The sequence below is a fragment of the Bubalus bubalis genome, chromosome 10 (genome assembly GCF_019923935.1).
Source record: "Bubalus bubalis isolate 160015118507 breed Murrah chromosome 10, NDDB_SH_1, whole genome shotgun sequence".
NCBI classification, from domain to species: Eukaryota; Metazoa; Chordata; class Mammalia; order Artiodactyla; family Bovidae; genus Bubalus; species Bubalus bubalis.
Window position 1 is genome coordinate 24,767,337 of NC_059166.1, and position 8,444 is coordinate 24,775,780.

Consider the following 8,444-nt stretch of genomic DNA (forward strand, 5'->3'; position numbering starts at 1 on the left):
GGAGAAACATTTAAGGCTGGCAGTGAAACAGCTGATCTGTGGCAGCCTAAACAGAATGAAAATCAGATAGTCCTTGCTGTAGCCATACATGCCCCAGACAGGGTCGTGGGTTCCCTGGAAGGTGCAGTGGCTGGGAGCTGGAATTTAGGGATTGTGGAGCATCTCAATAGATGCAGAAAAAGCCTTTGACAAAATTCAGCACCAATGTATGATTAAAACTCTTCAAAAAATGGGCATAGAAAGAACCTACCTCAACATAGTAAATGCTATATATGATAAAACTACAGCAAACATTATTCTCAATGGTGAAAAACTGAAAACATTATCCCTAAGATCAGGAACAAGACAAAGGTATCCACTTTCCCCACTATTATTCAACATAGTTCTAGAAGTTCTAGCTAAAACAATCAGAGAAGAAAAAGAAATAAAGGAATCCAGATCAGAAAAAAAGAAGTAAAGCTCTCACTGTTTGAAGATGACATGATAGTGTACATAGAAAACCCTAAAGATAGTATCAGAAAATTACTAGAGCTAATCGGTGAATTTAGCAAGATTGTAGGATATAAAATCAATACACAAAAATCATTTGCATTTCTATATACTGACAATGAAAAATCAGAAAGGGAAATTAAGGAATCAATCCCATTTACAATTGCAACACAAAGAATTAAATATCTAGGAATAAACTTACCTAAGGGAACAAAAGAACTGTACACAGAAAATTATAAGACACTGATGAAAGAAATCAAAGATGACATAAACAGATGGAGAGATATTCCATGTTTCTGGGTATGAAGAATCAATATTATGAAAATGACTATACTACCAAATGCAATCTACAGATTCAATGTGACCCCTACCAAATTACCAATGGCATTTTTCACAGAACTAGAACAAAAAATTTCACAATTCATATGGAAACACAAAAGACACCGAATAGCCAAAGCAGTCTTGAGAAAGAAGAATGGAGCTGGAGGAATCAACCTTCCTGACTTGAGATTATCCTACAAAGCTACTGTCATCAAGACAGTATGATAGTGGCACAAAAACAGAAACACAGACCAATGGAACAAGATAGAAAGCCCAGAAATAAACCCAAGCACTTATGGGTACCTTATTTTTGGCAAAGGAGGCAAGACTATACAATGGGGCAAAGACAGCCTCTTCAATAAATGGTGCTGGGAAAACTGGACAGCTACATGTAGAAGAATGAAATTAGAACACTTCCTAGCACCATACACAAAGATAAACTCAAAATGGATTAAAGACCCAAATGTAAGACCAGAAACTATAAAACTCTGAGAGGAAAACATAGGCAGAACACTGGATGGGATAAATCAAAGCAAGATCCTCTATGACCCAACTCCTAGAGTAATGAAAATATAAACAAAAGTAAACAAGTGGGACCTAATTAAACTTAAAAGCTTTTACACAACAAAGGAAACTATGAGTAGAGTGAAAAGACAACCCTCAGAATGGTAGAAAATGATAGCAAATGAAACAACTGACAAGGATTAATTTCCAAAATATACAAGCAGCTCATACAACTCAATGCCAGAAAAACAAACAACCCAATGAAAGAGTGGGAAAAAGACCTAAACAGACATTCCTCCAAAGAAGACATATAGATGGCTAACAAACACATGAAAAGATGCTCAACTTGCTCATTTTCAGGGAAATGCAAATCAAAACCACAATAATGTATCACCTCACACCAGTCAGAATGGCCATCATCAAAAAGTCTACAATCACTAAATGCTGGAGAGGGTGTGGAGAAACAGGAACACTCTTGCATTGTTGGTGATATAGCCATTATGGAGAATGGTATGGAGATTCCTTAAAATACTAGGAATAAAACCACCATATGACCCAGCAATCCCACTCCTAGGCATATACCCTAAGGAAACCAAAATTGAAAAAGACACATGTATCGCATTGTTCATTGCAACACTTTTTACAATAGCTAGAACACGGAAGCAACCTAGATATCCACTGACAGGTGAATGGATAAAGAAGTTTTGGTATATATACACAATTGGAATATTACTAAGCCATAAAAATGAATGCATTGAATCAGTACTAATGAGGTGGATGAACCTAAAACCTATTACACAGAGTGAATTGAGTCAGAAAGAGAAAGATAAATATTGTAGTCTAACACACATATGGAATCTAGAAAAATGGTACTGAAGAATTAATTTATAGGGCAGCAGTGGAGAAACAAACATAGAAAATAGACTTATGGACATGGAGAGAAGGGAGGAGAGGGTGAGATGTATGGAAAGAGTAATATGGAAACTTACATTACCATCTGTAAAATAGACAGCCAATGGGAATTTGCTGTATGGCTCAGGAAACTCAAACAGGGGCTCTGTATCAACCTAGAGAGGTGGGGTGGGGAGGGAGATGGTAGGGAGTTTCAAAAGGGAGGGGATATATGTATACCTATGGCTGATTCATGTTTAGGTTTGACAGAAGACAAGCCTATGGCTGATTCATGTTTAGGTTTGACAGAAGACAACAAAATTCTGTAAAGGAATTATCCCTTAATAAAAAAATAAAAACAACAAAAAATTAAGATTTTATTGGAGGTTCACAGCTACTTCCACCCTACCATGGTGATTACTCTCAACAATATTACCAATGGTCAACTTAGGAACACATTGAATGTTTTTTCAGTACATATTAGGCATGTGCTTATTTTGTTAATTAAATTTAAAGAAATAACTCCTTCATATTGCTTGGCACTTAAGTCACCCTTTTATTGTAGATTTCTTTCTGTTCATCTAATTGCTCATTTTCAGTGCTCTGGGATCTTTTTATTCCTTTTATGCTTTAAAGATTTGAGATTCCTGAAGTTCTCTTTTGATCTTACCCTCTTTCTGACATTCTTGTTTTTCACTCTTATCCATATCCATGGCTTCAGTGACCACATATATGCTGATAATTCAAGAACATTTATTTATAGAGACTGTACCAGCCTCTGTCTGAGCTCACATGCATGCACACACACACACACACACACACACACACACACACACCTCTGCTGGTATTAATATTACCTAGTGTATTTTTCCATTGAAGAGTCACAATCATTTAAACTTAACAGATATGATGTCAATCTCATTATCTCTTCTACCAAAAATGTCATTTCATTTCAATTTACTATTCTGATGGAAACTAGGGCAATTTACCTCAATACTCAGACCATAACCTTCCCCCTTTTCCTACAATCTAGCTCCATAAAATTATCAAATCCTGTTTATTCTATTTCTACTTTCTGTGTGCTTATCTATCACTGTTTGTACTATTTTCATGTTGGCTCTTGTCATTAACTGTGAAGTATGTCAGCATTTCTGACCTTCCTGACTCCAGCCTCATCTCTCTTTTCTACAATGCTGCCAGGTCAGTATTTCTAAAGTATATATGTGTTTATGCTGCTATGTTTGCTGCTGCTGCTGCTGCTAAGTCACTTCAGTCATGTCTGACTCTGTGCGACCCCATAGATGGCAGCCCACCAGGCTTCTCTGTCCATGGGATTCTCCAGGCAAGAGTACTGGAGTGGGATGCCATTGCCTTCTCCGCTGCTATGTTTATATATATATATATTTCAATGTCTCTTTTTCTCTTTTAGGATAAAAGCTAGTATCATTAATCATCTAATTATCCCTAGTTGATTGGTGCTAGATCATTAAGAAATTTCCCCTTTTTGACAGTACATATCCTGACTGCCTACCTAGTGAAGACCCTCAAGGTGGTTTAGAATAATTTCTCACTAGGAATCCACACACTCTTTAAATTCATGATGCCATTTAAAGTAGAATTTTAAACAATGAAAACTGAAATGAATTAATTTTAAAAAATCGAAATTTTCATACTCTAAAAACAGCATGGAATAATGATACAGATCCGAAGAACTTGAAAACCAGGTTTCCCTCTTACTATCTGAATTATTTTGAGCAAGCCATTGAAACCCTTCACAATTCAGCTTTCATTTCTATAGGGTGGGTATAACACAGCAAGCAAAATAATTCATGAAAGGAATTTGCTAAGAGTCAATTTTTGAAAATACAATTTTCTGAAGAGTCAGATAAATTTAGGAAAAGTCAATTTGCAAAAACATAATTTATAAATACACAATAGAAGAAGTATAATAGGATTGTTTACCTTGTTGTTTAATTGCTAAGTTGTGTCCAGCTGTTTTGTGACCTCATGGACTGTAGCCTGCCTGGCTCTTCTGTCCATGAGATTTTTGTTTATCTACTTCTTATTAATTTCAAATGATTGAAGGCCATTTTATAGTTTTCAAATTTGAAGAATTTACTATCAATCTTAATTTTTATCAGAAATAAAACATACATTACAATTAAATTTGAATTTTAAAGTATCCAGGCTAAATCAGATATTACAATATCATGCCTCTAAGACAGAGCAGTTTGGATCTGACCACTAGAAGCAGTTTTCAGGTAAAACAGAAACTGCTGAATATAGAAAACTGCTGAATATAGAAAAAGAATAATAATATGAATGTAGTGATCTTTATGTTTCATACTTAAACTTTGATAATTTAATTACAAGGAAAAAATAAAGAATTCAAAGATAAATTCATAAAAATGACAAATAAAAAAGTTAGGCAAGAGTAAATGATATAGAGAATTTAAAGTCACTATTAAGAATTCCTTTAAGAAATAATAATTATTTTCAATTGATGAAATGTGATATTATAAATAATATCCTTAAATTTAATATTTCAGTATTCAAAATACATCAATTACAATCATTTCACATTCTTGGTAATGCTATTCAATCTCCTGTTAATTCTATTGAAACCATTTCAGTCAATTGATAAATGTTTTCATTTGAAAAATTTGGAAAATTGAGAATTTGAAATTGATCATTAGATAATTGGATCTTCAGCAATTTGATCACTTGTTGAATTGAATATTGGAGGCTTTTATATTAGCAATATGTGATAATTTAAAACCATAAAAATAATTTCTATTTAATGGTGTCATGGTAAGGAAAAATGTGATTATGCAGGTAAAATTTTGGCACATTGTAAGTAGCTAACTTAGTAACCATTAATACAGATTTATTATAATTACTTCATTGCCAGTTCTTACAATTGTTATTGGTGGCAGCAGAACATAATTTTGATGATATTCTTTCTGCTTAACTCTGTAACTTAATTTGTCACCACTTGTTAAATTCTCCAAATGCCATGGAAGAAAGTTATACTCAAACAGATCTTCTTGACAGAGAAGAGAGCAGTTTAATGAATGTCATCATGCAAACGCAAAGCAAATAAAACACTCTTGTCTTGCAGAAGTGTTATATTAAGACCTGTTCTGATGTTCAGTGAAAACTTTCTGTTGTCATACCCCAGGGGACAAGAACAGAACACTTTAGAAACCAAGGGATTTACTGTGAAAGAAATCATAAAAAGCCAAACACTCAAGGCCTCACGGTAGAAAGTTAAAAGTGGCCCTGGATAAGGCTAATTGCAATAAAAGGGGAAAAATAAACATCAGTGATCCCAGCAACAACAGCAAGGTATGAATCGGTGTACCGGCCTCAACACGAAAATAAAGACTGCCTTGAAATTGCTGGCAGGATAATCTTATATTAAAGCTGGAAATCCAGCAACTCTGACAGAGTGACATGACTTAGAAACAAGGCTCAAACATGTCGAGTAAGCAAACTAACACATACCTTGATATTATTTGGTCTATTTATTACATATTATGATCAGAGAATTAAAAAAAAGGTATTTTCACTTTACCTGAGATATCCAAATCATGACAACCAAACAGATGGAATGTTGAGTCATTTTCTGTATGTTCACTAAAGGAAACAACTCTATTACTGATTTTTATAAAACTGTGGCAGTCATTGCCTGATATAATTTTACAAAATGACTACTTATCCACTGTGAAGAGACTATCTGTAACCTTAGTAAACTCATTTATTTAAGGTACATTTTTTAAAAAAATCGTGATTAAAAAGATTCTTCTAAAATCTGTACTTGCAAAAACATTTGAAAGCTTTTTTCTCCTTATTCATTTATTTCAGAAATAACGCTTTCACTGAGCTGCCGCAGTAGATCTAGTCATCGGCCCTGATGATACTGTGCTGCTGCTGAGAACAACACTCCTGGACCTCTTGAACCCAGATGCACAGGATTCTTTAGCTCCCAAGGTGGATTTCACCATTCTACTAGATAGCTTCCACTCTATTCCTAATTCAGTTCCATTTTCTGAATCAGGTGTTGTGTGTCTCACTAACTCTTTTTCTGGATTAGCATAAATTCTTTCCCAAAACTGTTTCTGGTTCCAAATCTGGTTTGGCTTATATTTGTGTGCCATTTTTATTTCTACTTGTGGTTTCAGTGGTTTCGACTACATGGTCCAACCAACTTTACCTTTTTAATGTTTGAGTTTTTTGTTTCTTGATTTTTCTGTTTGTTTTGACAATTTTGATTTCTTCTGGCCTCTGAGACACCTGCTTCTCTTTTATCATTTTCCCAAAATGATGGTTTAGTGATGCTGAAAGTAAAGTTTCTGTCACTATCTACAGTGCTGCCTTTTTGGCTGCCAATTGTCAATAAAATCCTGTGTTATTCATTTTTTTGTGTGCCACTGTGAGCTCAAATAAGTTAGAACAAGAAAAAAGAGGAAAAGCAAATTTATGTTCACTAGAATAAAAAGCAGCCAATAGATCAGTAAATACCAGGATAACTATGCTTTTGAGGTTGTCTGTGTCATTCTGACCTTCTGTTCTGGAACTAATGGAACCAAATAATCAATTTTACAAAGACACAACAATCTGTCCATATTTATTTGACCCATGGCTGAAACTGTAACACTGAGGCTACCAATGCATATGTGTATTTGCTTAAATGAGAAAAAAATATACAAATTTTGTTTTTCTCAAAAAATAATTTGTTTCTCACAATGACCTGTTTTTAACTCATTCTGTGTCTGTAGCTTGCTTATTCCTTTTCTCTCTCTCTCTCTTTTTTTTTCAACCTCTTTTCATGTTTGGGAGACTTATATTTATTAATCTGTCAAAACTTTTAACAAACTGTCTACATTAAGATGTGTCTAATCCAAAGACATATCTATTATTACTTAAAAAGATGCACTTATAAAAATTGAAGCTTAGAAAATACATAGCTTTGATTCTTACTAAGAACTTTGCTGGCTAAGATAATAATTCTATCAAGCAGCCTGAGGGGTTCTGAAATGAGGATATAAATGATACAGGATTGATTGATTCTGGCCTGCGGAGAGCTTCATCTCCTCTTGAGACATCAAAAGGGTTCATAGTGCACAGCATTTCCTCCCTCTCTTCTTAAAAGAAAATAGAAAATCCCTACAGAAATACATAAATAAGCCAAGTCAATATGTGAGAAAATGCCATATGCACTGAAAACAGGATGTTAATAAACTTAAAATTTGAACTTTAATCTTCACCTACAACTTTGACAGTTATTGAAGAGAATAATGTATAAATGGAGAAACTCAGTTGTAGTCTCTGGATTTCCACAGCTTGCTTTCCATTTTAAGATTATTCTCACGTATGAATAGATTTTCAGGATGGATTACTATAACTTTGCCTTTTTTTTTTTGTTTGTTTGTTTGCCTACTGCCACTTAGCAAACCACTTCATAACTCTGTGGCTGAAAACATCAATTTATTATTATATCTATTGGATCTGTGTCCAATAGACTTGGTGGGTGGTTCTGGTTTGAGGCACTGAACTCAGTGGATGGATCTGCAGAGAATTGAAGGCTCCAGCAGACTGTTGGCTCCCAGAGCTGGTAGCTGATGCTACCCTTCATGTGGAAGTTCAGCTGGGTTGTCGGCAGGAGCAATCACACTTGGCTTATCCACGTGGCTTGGGTTCTTAATGATTTGGCAGTTGAATTCTGCAAGGGAATGTCCCAAGAACAAAAGTTCCAAGACACCAAGACTTCTTATGACCCAGACTTGGGAGTTATACTGTCTCTCCCACCACATTCTGCTGGTTAAAGCAATTCACAGGCTAAGAAGAGATTCAGAAAGAGATGAAATAGACTCTGTCTTCCAATAGGAGCGTTGCATTCAACTGTGGTCTTATTTAATCAACCACTCTGCTGAAATTATTTCTGGAACAGACACTTAAATCCCCTCAAGGCCCTTAAACTCTCTGTATATTATAGCATCAGGGTCAGGCATGAGCTACTAGAGGAGCTCATCATTTCAAATCCTGATGCGGGTGTAAGGTAGAAGTGAGGTTCCCTGTGCCAGATTATTTATTCTTCATCGTGAATGATCCTTTCCTTATATAAAAAAAGTATTGTTTCTGTAGTTGAGTAGCTTTCCAGTATGCTTCCTGTTTATAGAAGATTGAGGCACTAGAAGCTTATTTTTCATTTTGAACTGCCTCCAGCCTTTTTAGTT